General features: G+C 44.6%; 1 long non-coding RNA gene across 1 annotated transcript in view; it reads left to right on the top strand.

Moving 5' to 3' along the window:
• The first annotated feature begins 823 nt into the window (after positions 1 to 823).
• LOC138740754 (uncharacterized) overlaps positions 824 to 17,922 on the top strand; it is a 33,403-nt gene continuing 16,304 nt past the window's right edge. Inside the window, exon 1 of the long non-coding RNA XR_011343151.1 lies at positions 824 to 1,003. This is a non-coding gene — a long non-coding RNA (uncharacterized lncRNA). The remainder of the gene's footprint in view (positions 1,004 to 17,922) is intronic.

Below are 17,922 nucleotides of genomic sequence, written 5' to 3'. Positions count from 1 at the left end.
ACTGGGTTATATGTGTTTCCCGGGGCGAGCGCGGAGATGATGGACCTCTGAGGGCGTCCGCGGACCGCGCCATGTGTCAGGGTTGCCTGGAATCATGGTGTGTTTGGCACCAGTCTCCACCTGTCGACAACCGCTGGGTGTTCTCCTTTCGCCAGTGTTCAGCCATGCAGGGCATCGGTTCACAAAGCCGGGAAAGGACCTCGGAACAAATCTTTGGAGAGACGTGGCCCCAGTCCTACCTCATTTGTCTGGGTCTCACGTGGGAGAGGAGCTGCTGGCAGGCTGGACAAACCCATACCTTTGAGGGGGGGGGGGGGCTGAATCTCCTCCTTTAAGTCTCTTTTCTGCATTGTCGACCCGAGGACTTGCTCCCCTCTCCAACCCTTCCAGCAAGCGCATTGTCTCTCTCATTGTTTCCCGGCCACGGGGCAGACCAATAATAGAACAACCCCCTGCAAGTCGGGACAGGCAGTGATGACTCGGTGTCACACCAGCTCAGGGGTAACGCTGGAACTCTCTGGGGAGTCTCTGTTGTGGACAGTCTGGTAGAGGCCAGTAACCAGGGTCCACTCTATAACGGTCGTCGTTCCATCCCCTTACTCCACTCTGCCCGGGACTGTCCACGCAGACGTCCCCATCCCTCGATCAAATGTTGGCACCGTTGCCCCGCAGCATCAGGGCACAGAAATTAACTGGGTCCTGTTGCCAGTTGACTCTCCGAGCCGCCTCTTGTGGCTGTATTTTAACCGGACTGCACGGCAGTTCAGTGGCCTTATGTTCGAGATTTTTGACCCGTGTTTGAGCTTCTCCCATCGTACAGCAACGCTGCTGCAGTGTCTCTACCTCGCATTTCAACTTCGTGCTGCTGTCTTGGGGCAGCTGCGAGTAGCCAGAAGGCACCTCCCCGGCTCGCCTTACTTTTTGAGAACCCTGATCCTCTGACTAGTGACACATTATTGTGCTCCATTTCCTACTCTCGAGACGATCTGACACGGCCACTGGCGTGAGTGAATTTGATCTTTTCTCATTGGAGCGACAATGAACGACTTAATCGAGGAGTACAAGATAATAAGATGCAATGATTGGTCAGAGACTTTTTCCAGGCCTGAAATAACTAACCAGAGAGGCATTTGTATTTTTTTAATTTCGACACATAGCGCGTTCACAGGCCCTTTCGGCCCACGAGTTCGTGCCGCCCAATTTACAACCAATTAATCAGTCAGTTTCGAACTGGTTGAGGAACCCGGAACCCCGGGGGAAACCGCACGCAGACACGGGGAGAACGTACAAATTCCTTCCAGACAGCGCGGGATTCGAACTCCGGTCACGATGCCTGGGGCTGTGAAGGAGATGCGCTAACCGTGGAGGTGGGAGGAAGTGCAGGGGGATGTGAGAGGTGGGGTTTTCACACAGGTACAATGGTATCGTTTAAGGAATTGTTAGATCGGTACATGGATCTGAGGAACAATGGAGGGAGATGTAGCAGGGGAATTCTCGATCATTTTTAAAGTAGAGAAATGGGTCAGTTAGTTTGAGGATGATAGAAAGGCTGGAGTTGTTGTGGATAGTGTTGAAGTTTGTTGTAGGATATAGGCAGGATGCATAGCGGGCGGGAAATTAGCAAATGCAATTCAATCCGGATAATTGTGGAGTGATGCATTTTGGAAGGTCGAGTTTAAACGGTGACATGGTTAATGGTAGGATGATTAACAGTGTGGAGGAACAGAGGGATCTTGGAGCCCAAATACATAGATCTCTCAAGGTTTCCTGGCATGTTGATAGGATAGTTGAGTAGGCCAATGTTATGCTGCCTTTCATTAGTCTCGGTATTGACTTCAGGAAGTAAAGGCAAAGGTAAAGGTTCCATTATTGCCACGTAATAGAAATGTTGCAGCTCTATAAATCTCTTGTGAGACCACACTTAGGATATTGTGCTTATTTCTAGTCTCCTCTTTACTGAAAGTATGTGAAGGCTATGGAGAGGGTGCAGAGGATGTGGCCTGGATTGGAATATATATCTTATGAGGCAAGTTTAGCAGAACTAGGGCTTTACTCTGTGGAACAGTGTCCTGGGTAAACTTGTACCTCTCATTTTGTTCGTTTGAGATTGGTCACAGTGTTTGAGCTACCAAAAGATAACAGAGACACATGCTGAGAGCACTTCAGTTTATACAAATCTTTATTACTAAATCTAAGGCTGATTTCAAACCACAATATGCAAACCCTTCCCAATTATACTTATCAACACCTGGACTGGTCCCAACTGCCGAAGCAAGGCACACTTGTAGTAGGTTGTCAGGGCCTCCCCCAACCGGGATGTTGGTTGGACTCTAGAAGTTCTTGCTAAGAGATGTTGCCACCTCTTGGAGGGTCTCCACTTCAGCAGTGGGACCATGGCTTATATTACCCCAAAAAATTGTTTACTCATACCTTATCTCTGAATAAATGATTTAATTATCTTCAAGGTCTCCTGACAGTCTGCGACCAACAAAAGGCAACTGCATCTCTGGGCCTCATGGTGTAAATTGAATTATGTCGACTGATTCATATGCATCCCTGGGCCCATGGTGGAATTTAGATTATGTCTTCTGATGCAACTGCACCCCTTATTGCATAAGCTGGTCTAAACCCTCCATTATATTCCACCCTTAGTCGCAGCCTGTCACTTACGAGACCTTACAAGTATTTGAGTACAGAAGGAGCGAAAAGGAGAAACTAAAACTATAATAATCACAAAAATAAGCAATAATACGAGCAACCAATGGAGAATAGTGTGGCCCAATCCCACAAATGTACCATTTAACCATGAAAAAGGATTCAAACTATCCTTGTGGGCCACAATACCCAGACACTGAAGCTCAAGAACAGATTTTGAAACATGCTGAACAATATCAGATATATTAGTGGACACATCGGGCCGTGTCCCCCACGGGCAACTCCCTCGGAACGTCCTCGACATTACAAATCCAATTTGTGGCATCAAAACAGCTGTTAAACCAGATCAGCAGGAGCAAAAGATGGAGGACCTGGAACAAAGAAGCCTGCATATGTCACTCACGCTGCCGTAAGCATTCAGCATTTAAACAAACTAAACCATCCTGTCCCTCAATAGCTACCCACCGAATGTTACCCTGGGCAGGTGTCACTATTTCCCCCTTTACAGGAGGGCCACTACCTGGTGGTGCCACCCATACCTTTTGTCCGGCATTTTCTCGCTCGGGAATGGGGGGGCAATGACTGTTTTTCTTCTGGAATAGGCTATAGTTCAGAAGCATGAAGAAGTCAGTGGAAAGGTGTACCTCCCTTTAAAGGGCGATGATTCAAATTGTCGACTGCCTGCTGCAGCACATGGTTCCACCCCTTCAGGGTCCCCAGTAGTATTAACAAACAAATTTGTTCCTTCTGTAAGCCGTTCATTTGTTCAACTAACCCGGCAGCCTGCTTGCGGGTAATAAGGAATATGGTGGACCCATAATCTGCATTATTACCATTGTTATCATTCTAGATATTCCCGTCCCAATCATCAATTACATCAGGATCGTCGCCATTCCTTATCATGGCATGAATACAATGTGAATCGGGTTCTACTCCATGCCTTTCTTTATCTGCACAGAGCTGCTGCCGGAGTTTAATATTACAGTAGTTCATTTGGACATGCTTATCCTCCCATTCTTTGGCTCGGTCCTGACTGGTGCGAACAATGTCGCTCATTACGGAACAGCGTTGTGGTAGGGCTTCAAGCTCCTCCTCTAATTGCTCTCTCTTGTGCTGAGATTCTACTTCTCGGTTAACTGATTCTGCTTCATGCTGAATGGAGCGATGTAAGGCTGTGGTCAGCAACCAAAATCTGTCCGCCAGCATCCCCTTTTTAACAGAAAATTTACTTTCTTGAAGGAGAGTGGCACCCCGCTCTCCCAGAGGCGCATTTAATGAATCTAACTTCTCATCCCAACTAATGGGTGGTCCCAACAAAGACAGGGTATTGGCCAACATGCCAAAACCATCGTCTTTGGAAGTCCATCCCGGAATCAAGAACTGCTCAAGATTCATCTCTTTCTTTCAGCGAAACATCTTGAGACCAATCCTGCTGACTACACCAATTGTCCTGGGTAAACTTGTACCTCTAATTTTGTTCATTTTAAATTGATCACAGTGTTTGAGTGACCGAAAAAAAACAGAGACACACGCCAAGAGCACTTCAGTTTATACAAATTTTTATTACTAAATCTAAAGCTGATTTCAAACTACAATATGCAAGCCCTTCCCAATTATACTTATCAACGCCTGGACTGGTCCCAACTGCCGAAGTGAGGCAATGACTGCACACTTGTAGTAGGTTATTGGGGCGCTGGTAGCAGCTTCTTCCAGGTCAAACATTTTGGCAGTTTCCGCAAAACATGACGTCATGCGCTGGAGAGCTGGCTCTGAATGGGCAACTAAAGCGGCATCATCTGCAAAGAATAGTTCACGGACAAGTTGCTCTTGTGTTTTGGTGTGAACTTGCAGGCGCCTCAGATTGAAGAGACTGCCATATGTGCGGTACCAGATGTAAACAGCATCAACCAGTTTACCTACCTCAGCTGCACCATTTTATCTGATGCAAGGATTGACAATGAGTTAGACAACAGACTCACCATGGCAAATAGCGCCTTTGGAAGACTTCACAAAAGAGTCTGGAAAAACAACCATCTGAAGAAACACACAAAGATCAGCGTGTACAGAGCCGTTGCTCCTGTTCAGCTTCAAATCATGGGTCCTCTACCGGCATCACCTACGCCTCCTAGAACACTTCCATCAGCGCTGAGTCTGCTCCATCCTCAACATTCGTTGGAGTGACTTCATCACCAACATCGAAGTACTCGAGCTGGCAGAGTCTGCAAGCATTGAATCCACGCTGCTGAAAACCCAACTGCGCTGGGTGGGTCACGTCTCCAGAATGAAGGACATCGCCTTACCAAGATCGTGTTATATGGCGAGCTCTCCACTGGCCACTGAGACAGAGGTGCACCAAAGAAGAGATACAAGGACTGCTTAAAGAAATCTCTTGGTGCCTGCCACATTGACCACCGCCAGTGGGCTGATATTGCCTCCAACCGTGCATCTTGACGCCTCACAGTTCAGTGGGCAGCAACCTCCTTTGAAGAAGACTGCAGAGCCCACCTCACTGACAAAAGACAAAGGAGGAAAAACCCAACACCCAACCCCAACCAACCAATTTTCCCTTGCAACTGCTGCAACCGTGTCTGCCTGTCCCACATCAGACTTGTCAGTCACCAACGAGCCTGCAGCAGACGTGGACATACCCTCCATAAATCTTCATCCGCGAAGCCAAGGCAAAGAAGAAAAAGAAAGAAAGAAGAAGGTAGCAGCTTCTCCACCTCCATCGACCGGGACGTTGGTTGGACTCTAGAAGTTTCTCTTCTTGTTGAGAGATGTTGCCACCTCTCAGAAAGTCTCCACTTCAGCAGTGGGACCATGGCTTATATTACCCAAAAAAATGTTTACTCCTACCATATCTCTTTGAATAAATGATTTAATTATCTTCAAGGTCTCCTGACAGTCTGCAACCAACAAAAGGCAACTGCATCTCTGGGCCTCATGGTGTAAATTAGATTATGTCGACTGATTCATATGCATCCCTGGGCCCCATGGTGGAATTTAGATGTGTCTACTAATTCATATGCATCCTGGGCCTCATGGTGGAATTTAGATTATATCTTCTGATGTAACTGCATCTCTTCCTGCATAGGCTGGTCTAAAACCTCCATTTCAAACAGTAACAGATTATAGATATGTTTTTGCGAGATAAAATAGGGCAGGTTTATGTTAGTGTAGGTCATAATCTGATCTTATTTAAAATAGTGGAGCTCTTCTCATGAGGGAGGCACTGGCTAAAAGACCCTTTGCAAGAGCTTTGGAGAGTGCCCAAGTGACTTCACTAATGGATTGTTGTTTACAAAAAGGCAACAGATGAATTAACTCATCACAGCCACAGCCTGTCTGGAGTGGAACTTGCTGTACTAAGATGGCCATGTGGTTTTGCAAGCAGAAAGAGTCAAACAGGTTTTGAGAGAGAGAGAGAGAGAGAGAGAGAGAGAGAGAGAGAGAGAGAGAGAGAGAGGGAGGGAGGAGTTCAGTTCTGCAGTTTTACAGTTGGAGGCAGCAGATTGGACTGGAAGCTGGCAAGCTTTTGGAAAAACCCAATTTGGAAGATGGATTGTGCATGCATAGTTCAGCTGTGGTTCATGCAAGAGGAGAGGACTGGTTGCCTAATATTTCACTTGAAATAAGTGAAACAGAAAGGAAATCTGTGATGACCAGAAAGAAAGAGATTATCATATGGAAACCTCTGCGGGTGGGGGGGGGGGGGGGGAGTTTCTCGGCAAGACACTGACGTGGGCTGATTAGAAGGAATCCGTTTGTGTCTAGGTATAACAAATCTCTCTCTGAAAACCAAGAAGAACCTTCCTGAGCAGTAACCATGTACCTGTCAAGCAGCAAAACCTGGTGAATTCATAAATGTTAAATTCTGTGCACAGTATAAGAAATTGCCTGCAATCAGTGAACTTGGAGGTATGAGAAGTGAAATTGAACTGTGAATCAAATAACTTTTCTGAACTTACACACACATTACATACACGTGCGCTTAGTATGAGAAGTGGGTTGTTAGGTTAGTTAAATTAATGGTGATAAGTTAAAGTTTGATCATATTTTCATGCTTAAAGATCCTCTGTTTAACTAACCATTTGTCTTGTTTAATATATATTGCTGCTTGGTTTTGGGGTCCTCTGGGCTCATAACAGAGCTAAATAAGATGAGAGGTGAGTTAACAGACGTTTACAAGATTATAATAAGCATTGCTAAGGTAGGCAGCCAACACGTTTATCGCAGTTCTGGAGTACCAAACAACAGAGGACATTTGAACAAAGTGATGGGAAGAATATTTACGGGAGACATAAGGGGTAAAAACTTTATACCCAGAGATTTGGGGGCGTGAATACATCGCCAGTGCTCGTGTTGGAGCCTGGTCATTTAAGAGACCCTTAGGCACACGGATCATGGAAAATAAAGGGTTATGTGGCAAGGATGGTGTAGGTTTTTGGTAGGTAAAGATAGATCGGTACAACATTTTGGGCCGAAGGGCATGTACTAGGTAGTAAATATTTCAACTTGTACGTTCCATGTTTATATTATTAGATCGGCATAATGCTGTGTTTTTTTGGGTCTGTGCTGTGCTGTAGTTATCTCTCATCGAATATATTCACACTTTCACGCCCACTGATTACACACATTGAGCTGTAGACCTCACTCTCCTACGGTTATGTTCCTTCAATAGCAATAATATTCCTGTATTGTGGGATGATATGAGATCAGAGATCACCTACCTGATCTTCACGAATGTTTTATTAAAGGAAACTCATTTCAGTACATCAGGTCCCCACTCGTTGACGCTTTAACTCCTGTCATCTCCGCTGCACGTGTTCTCTTTAACTTCTATATTTGCCGAAACCCCCATTTGCCCCGCCACAAATTTGGATTATTTCCTCCCCACGACATTCATCCTCAACACCATCTCCTCCACCCCAGAGCATCACGTGGATAACCCCCAGTAGATTCCTCCTCCCCCCCCCCCCCCCGCCCCCGAGCAGATGCAGCCAGACCCTCATATCCAGGTCGCATCTTCCCAGGAAGGCATCCAAGCAGCTCAGGAATTGTAATTGCGACCACATGCGCCATTCCCACAGCCACACATACATCTACCTTACACCTGTATATCGATAACTGACAGCGGGAAACAGGCCGTTCGGCCTACGTATCCGTGCAGATCATGATGTCTAAAGTATCCCAAAACTCTGCTGATTGGACAGATGCTTATTACTTCATTCCCTACACATTCACGACTCTCTACCTCAAAGCCACGGAAATTCTACTAATTTATCTCCTTCACCACGATTCTCTAGGCCACCGGTACTCTCTGCCAAATACTTTTCTCCATCTCACCTTGATAGAATGTTGTCATGTGTGCAGTACCTTTGCCCCGGGGAAGAAATCTGCCGGTGTACCCATAATATTTAACCACCTCTGTCAGGTCTCCCCGGAGCCCCCCACGCAACAACGAAAGCAACCCAGATGCATAAAATATCCCATGGGTCATAAGTTCCAAATCAGACAACACCTGGTAAATCTCTCCATTGCCCCCTTCAACGCTTCCACCCCCTTCGTCCAATGGGACGACCAGCATTTCTTACTTTCGATCTAACAGGAGTGTACATAGTCGCAACATAACTTCCCGACAGATAATACGCCATGCGCAGCACAATGAAGCCAAGCATCACAAACATATACTTGAGTGGTCGTCTCAGTGAACGATGTACCTGGAACCCCTCTACACGTTAAAGTTTTTAAGAGCCCTTCAAATGCATACATAGAGCATCACAGCAAAGTACAATTTCCACGCTCAGGATGTTGTGCCGATTGATGTCAGTCTTCTCAAAAATCTAAGGGTTGCTGATCTCAGAAGCCTCTAATTATCTTTCATCCGCCTGAACTGCTTAAGAGCCCTCATTGCCCACCCTCCTCCACTACCTAGGTCTGAAAAATTTACTGCTTATGTCGTCCCTAAACGTTCCTGTCCTCACCTTGTGCAGGTGTCCTATTGAATTTGCTCATTTCGCCCCGGGGAAACGATCAGGCTGCCCGCCCCATGTAGGCCTCATATCATCTTGCACAACCTTGATTAAGTCACCGCTCATCTTTCTTCGCTCAAAAGGGAAAATTATCCAGCTCTGTCAAGCATCCTCATTCTCCAATTCAGGCAACCACCTGTAAATCTCCTCTGAACCCTCTCCATCGATGCCACATTCTTCCCGAGACGGTCAAAAAATTAGCGAGGTGACGATTCTGGCTTTTATTTAACCCTTTGGACTCCCTGCCCCTGTTTTCAGGAACCACCAACAAGCGCCTATACCCCGTGTCCCTGTTTTTCGGGACTGGTTTTAGACTCAGTCACCAGCTGGTTCATACTGATTTTCAGCCTTTGATACTGTAGCTTTCCCATGGGCCCAGACCGGAGTGTATATTGTGAAAGGTTAAGAATGGATGGAGTCCAAAGAGTTAAATTTGACCGATATATGGCAGATTAGAATTTGAAGAAATCGAAATGATGTTCAGTGCATGCAGATATTTACTTGTTGCTGACTTGTCTGCTCCGAACTGCACCGGTGATTGGCAAATCTCACCCCGAAAAACTGCATCGTGTTTATTTCAACATATTGCACAACACTCACGCTGCGTGGAACCCGATTAATTAATGAAGTTTGCTCCGTGATCAACACCAGACAAATGATACCTAATAGTCCCACAGGAGAGATTCATTTTTCAGTTAAAAGTACTTTGCAATGCGTAATTTCAGGGTCAGGCAGATAATTGACGCCGATGACGAGGCGAATTTGGGTCTGCACCAGAGCAAGAAGACGGGTCAAATCTGGAAGGTATTTGGTGCCGTTCGTGAGATCGGGAGGATATATTATTCTGCCTTGGCTGTATTTGGAATCCCGGGCAAATCAGCGGAGCGGCCGTCTGTGTTGTGAATGAAATTAGCCCATCTCGTTGTGCTCCAATTACTAATTTTAGAACTGATCCATCTTTCCCGGTGCTGTGGGCCTGTTCACGAGCTAACACGTCTCGTTGCGGCGGTCATGTTGACGGGCTGCATCGGCAGGAGGTGACAGACACAAATCTCCGCTTCTCCTACTTTATCAGAGCGAGTTGCACAGATTGACAGGAGGCAGTGAGTTCTGTTTTGGGACCATCAGTCGACACCTAAATTCGCCGCCCGTCATGATAGCATTGGTGATTGTTCCAAGCTTCAGTTCAGTGACCTTTGATCCTTTGGTAAATAATCGCTTGTGCCCTTAAGTTCAACGAGGATGCGGTGGAGAATTGTGGAGCGGAGCGAGCCATCCCATATCAATAGCTGGTAAATAATATGTAACTTGTTCATGCACTGACACAGTTGTTCCCTTTCCCATGCTGAGCGGGGCGGTTTCCGAGGAACTGAAATCTGCATTTCAGATTTGGTTGCATATTCATAGAGTTTCTCATCTGATTGATTTCCACTCGTCCCTCTGATGAAGTTGGATCAACAAACCGAGATACAGATAATGTGCGTTTTACAGAGAGGACGATTCATATGCCCCGACAGTCACTCCTCCCGTATGTTACTGCAACCTTTTAGTTGACATTCGAATGCACTGAATTTGATCAATAGGAAACATCGTTTTCTACCTGGTTTATTCATGCTCAAGATTATTGTCACATGCAGCAATGCACAGATACAAAATTGTATTGCGAGCAGTTGGCACAACATCTGATGTAGACTACAGCAAAAAAGGTACAGGCGAAAGACTGCAGTTACAGAGTGAGAGAGTGGGAGAGAGAGAGAGATAGAGAGGAGAGAGAGAGAGAAGGTGGAGAGATGGGGAAAGAGAGATAATGTATTCACGGATATCTTCAACATCTCACTCAGGCAGGGTGGGGTACCCATCTGTTTCAAAGAGGCTTCAATCGTACCAGTTCCCAGGATGAATTCGGTAACCCTCCTAAATAACTATCGACCAGGGTTACTCACATGATGAAGTATTTTGAAACGCTGGTGTCGAAGCATATCAGCTCCAGTCTGAGAGGTGACACGGATCCGTTCAGATTCTCTATCATAGAAGTAAGACTGCAGCGGATACCATCTAATGGCCTCTACACAACGACCTTGGACACAAGGACAGAAGAGATGCTCACCTCAGGATACGCCTGATCCTACGCATTTAACAACATCGTCCCTTCAAAATTGTCCAGCAACCTCCAAGAGTACATAGGAGGCAGAGTGAAAATTTGGCTGAATTCTGCACCAATAACTTCGCACTAAATGACACAAAACCAAAGAGCTAATTATTGACCAGGAAGTGAAAATCAGAGATATAGAATCCAGTGATCATTAGGAGAATTAGGGGTGGAGGTTATCATATGTTCATGGGAGTGACTATTTCAGAGAATCTTTCCTGGCCCAAACACACTAATTGGATTGTGAAAAACGTAGTCAGCGTCTCTAACTCCTTAAGATTTTGCTGCGTTTTATCATAACATGGAAACCCTGGAAAGTGTCTACAGATGTATGGTTGTCTACAGATGTATGGACCAGATGCATCACGGTCTACTCTGGGGACACCAACGGCCTTGAGCTTGCAAAGGGTAGTGGATCCAGGGAAGGACATCACGAGTAACATCCTTCCTTCCATCGAGAACATTTCCGGAAATGATGCAATTGCAAAGCAGCAACAATCATCAAAGACCCACACGAGGCAGCACACGGATCTTTCTTGGTGCTTCCATTAGGAAAGAGGTATAGACGCCACAAGACTCGCCATTACCATGTTTAGGAACAACTGCTTCCTCTCCACCATCAGACTCCTCAACAAGAAACTCTATCAGGGTCTTATTTAAGGAGTCTTACCTTTGCACTCCACTGTAGTGGACCGTCAGTTTGTTTACATTACTTTATTTTGTGTATGTGTGAATTGAGTCAGTTTTTCTGTACTCCCAATAATTGGTGATTCTGCCTCTGCGGCAGGAATACATCTCAGTGTTTTAGGTAATGCCATATATGTACTCTGACAATAAATATGAAATCTAAATCTGAAGGACAAAGACAATTAGACACAGATAAAGATAGATAGATAGAAAGATGGGGAGAGAGAGACTGGAGAGAGAGAGAGGGAGTGTGTGTGTGTGAGAGAGAGAGAGAGTAGAAAGAGTTTCTGCACAAAGCAGTTTGTGCAGATCAAAGGGAACAGATTTTTAAAAATTGTGGGTTTCATACAGGAGTCTGAAGATGGCTGTAAGGGAACGATCTTTGAATCTGATGTTGCAGAATCGCACAATCGTGAAAATTCTTCTCTGCAGGGGCTGGTTGATGAAGAGTGTTGGGCACAGATGTATTGCCTTTTCATCTGTTGGTTGCCATTCAAAGGCAGCGGAAGGATGGAATGGGTGGAGGGGAAGGAGGTGTGTGTGTGACGGACTGAGCAATGTTCATAACACTCTGCACTTCGTTTCGGCCGAAAGCGAGCAGTTCCCGCACTAGGAAGTGATGAATCCGGACTGGACCTTTCAATTGTGCATCTGCCGAATTTGTTTAGTAATGCAGGTAACAGGCCAAATATCCTCCGGTTTCTGAGGCAATTTGGGTGTTCGAGCACTTCATTGCCATCGAGGAAATACCAGGAACGTTGGAGGTGTTGTGATTGTGTTGAAGTCTGTCGTAGGTTACACAGGATATAGAGAGAATGCAGATTTGGGCAGAGAATTGTCAGATGCAGTTAAATCCGGATATTTTGGAAATCAATCGTTCAAGGCAGAGCACATGATTAAAGGCAGGATTCTTAGCAGTGTGGAAGAATAGAGGACGCATGGGATCAAAATCCATAGATCTCTTAAGGTTGTCCCGCAGGTTGATATGGTAGTTTAGAAGAATTCTGGTATGCTGGCCTTCATTAGACTGGGGATTAAGTTCAAGAGTAATGACATATAAAGCCCTGGTAGTATGAGGCTTAGAATATTGCTAATGTTCTGGTCACTTCAGTACAGGATGTATGTAGAAGTTACAGAGAGGTTGCAGAGGAGATTTCCCAGGATTTTGCCAGTTTGCAGCAAAGTTAACAGAGTGAGGGTATTTTTCTTTGGAGTAAAGGAGGAAGGAGGATAAAAGGCGACTTAATAGTGGTCTACACGATTTGTAAAAGACATAAGTGGGGTGAACAACAATCTCTCTTCCTTGGGCGAGAGTAGAAAACACCAGAGGACATTTGCTCAAGGTGAGGAGAAGAATGTTTGGGGAGACGTCAGGATTAAGAATTTACACAGAGTGTAGTTGGAGCCTGGAATGCATTGCCCGGATGTTGGTTCAGGCTGGTACAATAAGAACATTAAAAAATACTCTTAAACATGTTAGGAATTAAAGTACCTTTAAAGAAATTGCTCGAGACAAAAATTGAGAACAAAGAACATTTATTACTACAACAATGCAAAGTTGGGTGCTTCCCCTTACCCTGGGAATACACACACACACTGGGGCTCACCCAACTTTTATACAGTTGATTTCAGTGTAGGAATACCCTCCCCCTTACATTCTTCTGCCTCCTGCTGGAGAGGTTTGGCATTAGGCAATCCTGCCTGCCTACGTGCAATTTCAGTATACTTGGAGAACCAGGGGGGGGTATCCTGTCGGTGTCCCTTCATGTCATTGTCCTTATTCACACCTTCCTGATTCTCGGGGCTACAGTCTCTTGATATGCAGAGTTGACTCATTCTATCTAGGGTTGGCTAATTTCATATGTATAAATCTGTGTATGGTTAGCTAATTAGAAATGTATGACTTGGTACTTCTGTCCAGGGCTAGGAGACCCTTATCTGATCCAGACTACCTCAACTTCCTACATTCTATTGTACCTTACCATTCCTTATCTTAGTCCTATGGTCTTGTCACAAAGACTAGAAGATTCTTATGTTAATCGTGCTGACTCTGCTTTCCTGCATCCTAAGCCCCAAACTTATCCTGTTTGAACTGGTTTCAGCCATTTTACTGATGAACTTTAGTTTCTTCCATGTTCATAATTTTAGGTCAATTTTCCCATCTCTCACAATCCTCACTTTTCTTTTAGATCAGTAATACTGATCTTTCACCATGATCAGTGTTACTGATCTTTGGTTACTAGTGTCAGTGTGACTGATCCCCCCCCCCCCCCCTCTCCTCACTTTTCTTTTAGATCAGTAACACTGATCTTTCAAGTGTAAGGTGTAGTTTTACCCAGCTGGTCAATAACCGAATTGTAATGTCTGTGTAAAGTCTTTAGGTAAGGGAGCACCATGAAGGTCAGGGGAGTGAGTCCAGCTGCTTATTAGGGTTTGGAGTATCAGGCTCCAGTTCTCAGTAAAGAGTCTAGTCCATCCCATACGTTGAAATATTGAAGCAGTGTCTTTGAAGCACACGACCTTTGTAAGTGTTGTCCCGACGAAGTCTGTGAGAGGCGCTGCCTTCAGCAGCGAACAAGTAGCAGTCTATGAGAAGCGCTGCCTTCAGCAGCGAACGAGTAGCAGTCTATGAGAAGCGCTGCCTTCAGCAGCGAACGAGTAGTCAGGTGGTTCCGTTGAATTGTGGCTAGTATCTGATGTCCTCTTCAGCCCCGAACCCTAGGGCCACCGATCTCCGAAGGCTGTTTGGAGCCTGATATTAAAGTGTCAAGCAGCTCACGTTGTTGGAAACTGGTGCTCCCCTTCACGGGGTGATGAAAAGAGACCAAGCTGGGGGGGGATTGTTTCTTGTGATTTAACTGTGTGTTGCAGCTTGTCTGCTAACATTAGCATATGTATCATTGAACTTGTGAGTTGCAGCCTGTCTGTGTACATTAGCATATGTATTAACTCTCTCTCTCTGTTACATGTACAATCCTGACTACCATTCTGTCTGTCTTTGTCCCACCATGTCCTTTGTGCTATCGCTTCAAAACTCCTGTCTTTAATACCTGTGTAGGCTATGATACAAATTAGATGTACTCCACTAAAGCTGTTTAATTCCCCTGGTCCGTATTGGGATCCCTTATATCCCATTATGACTATACATTAAATCTATGCCCTGTCTACATTCTAAAGGAGCACAATTGTAACCTCTGCTGCCCCTATTCCAGGGGGACTTAAAACATTAACGAACAATATTCCAAAGAAATTAGTAAACAACAATGAACAATACATGTAAAGCTCATTAAAAACAGCATTAAAATACAATAAGAACTGAATAAAGCACAATAAATGTAAAGCTCATTGAAAACTGCAATAAAATACAATAAGAACTGAATAAAACACAATAAATGTAAAGCTCATTGAAAACTGCAATAAAATACAATAAGAACTGAATAAAACCACAATAAATGTCAAGCTCATTGAAAACTGCAATAAAATACAACAATAACTGAATAATCAAAAGACAAGTAAAATACAACAATAACTGAATAAACCATTAAAGAAACGAAAAAAAATGTTAAATTACGGCACTTTGTAACAATCTGACTTTCCTTTGTGTTAGTGTAAAAATTGTAAAATGAAACACAAACCATATTTGCATGGGTTTTGAATATGTTAGACCTTATTAAAATGCAGTTGGAGCTGCTTGTCTGTATGGGGCACAACCCTCCAATTTGTTAGAGTGAGTACATAACAGACATTGCAGCACAAGAGCCCCTGCAAGAGAACTTGAAACATATTCAACCTTTAGTTCTGCCTTAAGTAAAATGCCTTGTGCCACAGCTCACAGGAGCTGGCCTTATTTAAAACAGTCTGTAAAACAGGCACCAAAAAAAGTTAAAAGATGTTCTTATGAAGATTGCACACACAATAATTTAAGTACAGGCTAGTTTCTATTATATTCCACTTAAAAGTTCTGCTGCATGAATCCTGGAGCTTGTGGAGTCATTATTGAATCAAGAAATATTGGTACCATGCCAATCTCATTCTAACATGCCAATTTCTCCAGTCCTTAAGTCAAGATGTACTGAATAGCATCTGGTACAAGATCTGTGAGTTCTTAATGATATTATTATTCTTATGCACCCAATTGTTCTGAACAATGCCACCAATTTAAATCATATTCCACCTATTGCAGTACTCACACACCACCATAGACCAGTTCGCAGGTTTATTTCTCCATTAAGCTGAATCCAGTTGCGCAGGATTTACCTCCGTGATTATTTACAATGTAACTTCCGCACTACCGGATTTAAATATAAACCTGATGAATGGGGGAAAGTTATCATGAATTAAATAACAGCGGCAATACAGAGAAATTGTGCTGAGGCATTAATTTCACTCCAGAGGAAAATGCACCAGAGAAATGAATGATTAAACTTATAGGAATCCCCATAGGAATCCCCAGAGGTATCTTTATTCTCCAGAGGTGGGTGATCTTTAAACTCACGGACCTTGACTGCTGAATGTGTAGAAGAAATGTATTAAATGTGTTGATAGGGCTCCATACCTCTAACTGCAAGACAAGAGCCTGAAGCCTCAATTTCAAGTGCCACAGTGCACTTAAAGGGACATGCACACTCCCCCTTCAACTGGCTGATCCAGCCACTTTACACATCAGATCCTTTCTTTATCTCACATACACTTAAAGTTAAGATGTATAGAACTCACCCTATTTGCGCAAACATTTCTCCCTGCAAATGTTATAACATCACTCAACTCTCAGGTACTCCCTGTGCAAAATCACTTTTAAATACAATTTATTTCATAAATTGGAATTAACTGGTAGTTAAATTCGCTAATTCTACAGTATTGAAAAACGATCATTTATGACATTTAATTTTTAGCATGAATTTTAATCAATATTGGTCAGTGACTGAAGTGGGAAGTCGTGATTTATGAAATTATCTCTGGTCTCTACTCTCCCACTCCCTGCACTTCTCCCAACATTCAGGAGCTGGCACACAGTCCCTGCCTTTTTTTTTCATGTTACTCATCTACTATTCCTTTAACTGCTTGCATCAAAATGTTAGCCTTTGCTTTCTGCTTATCCTCAGATGTCTGGACAAATGCTTTTTGTGTGATCTGTAGAAGCTGGGTTATTCCCTGCTCATGCCAATTTTCTGTCTTTTGTAATTTTCTCTTAATGTCTGGGGCTGAGTTGGTAACAAAACCTGTTAGTACCAATTGTTCCCCTGCTGGGGATTCTATGTCGAGACCCCCATATTGTATATATATTTGGTCCCAAAAATTGGTCTAACTGTTCAGCACATCCCTGGGGATCTTCTATCAGGGAGGTCAGTTCTTTCTTAAAGTTACACACTTCAGTACTGGTCAGGGGCACATTTACGAAACCGAGACCCTCTCCCATGGGAACTTCCCACAGTGGTCTCATCCAATTGGTTTCTAGCTTATTAGGTCTGGGTTCCTGCTCCCTGGGAAATGAATCAAAGGGTTCTGCCCTTTCTTCCTGAAGAGTCTCACGCTGTTCTGAATTAAAGTTACCTCTCTCTCCTGCCAACAGAGGTGGTAATCGAGTGCTTTGTGAGCAAGTTATCATACCACTCCTGCTCTCTTCTCTCTTCTCTAGTGGTGGGGGAGGTGGGGAAGGTGCAGAAGGGTAGGTCATAGGAGGGGAAGGAAAGATAGGAGCTGGCATAGGAGGAACATAGGGTGGAGGGAGGGAATGTAACACATCCCAACCCTGTGATTCAGGGACAAGAGGTTCCTCCTCTCTCTTATCCCTGGATTCTTTCTCATTCAAAACCAGCTGTTCAATGGATCCCTTGAGCCAGCAGGCTGCATATTCCCTGCTCTCAACATTGTCTTTCTGGTTTTGATAGAGCCATAAGTTCAAAGCTTCACACATCCATTCATCCTCAGATCCGAATTTTGGCCAGTACACGGAGCTCCCTTTAACCGGGTATCCCACCCATTCATTACAACAATACCTGACCGTCGTCAGTTTGTCTTTACCGCGGGTCTTTCCTGTGCCCCACTCAGATAACATCATCCCAAGCGGGCTGTACGTAGCTATCTGGTGGTCACGTCCTGTGTCAGGACTCTCATCTCTACTGCCCGCTATTCCCATACTTAGGAACAAGTAAAATACTCTTACCGAGTTCTGGCAGTACTGCTCTAGCGCGCGTCCTTCCGCCGTTTGTTCTCAATGCCTCTTCTCGGATATCACTCGCTTCTTCCACTGACCAGCCACCCGTCGCCCGTGAGTCCAGCTGAATCAGCCGGGGTGCACCTACTCTCGTCGTCGGGGTACTCTGTCAGTGGAGGGAGTGGAATCCCGGACGAGCCCCCATTTGTTAGGAATTAAAGTACCTTTAAAGAAATTGCTCGAGA

This window comes from Narcine bancroftii, chromosome 8 (genome assembly GCF_036971445.1).
Source record: "Narcine bancroftii isolate sNarBan1 chromosome 8, sNarBan1.hap1, whole genome shotgun sequence".
NCBI lineage: Eukaryota > Metazoa > Chordata > Chondrichthyes > Torpediniformes > Narcinidae > Narcine > Narcine bancroftii.
This window is presented reverse-complemented; position numbering and strand designations above follow the sequence as displayed.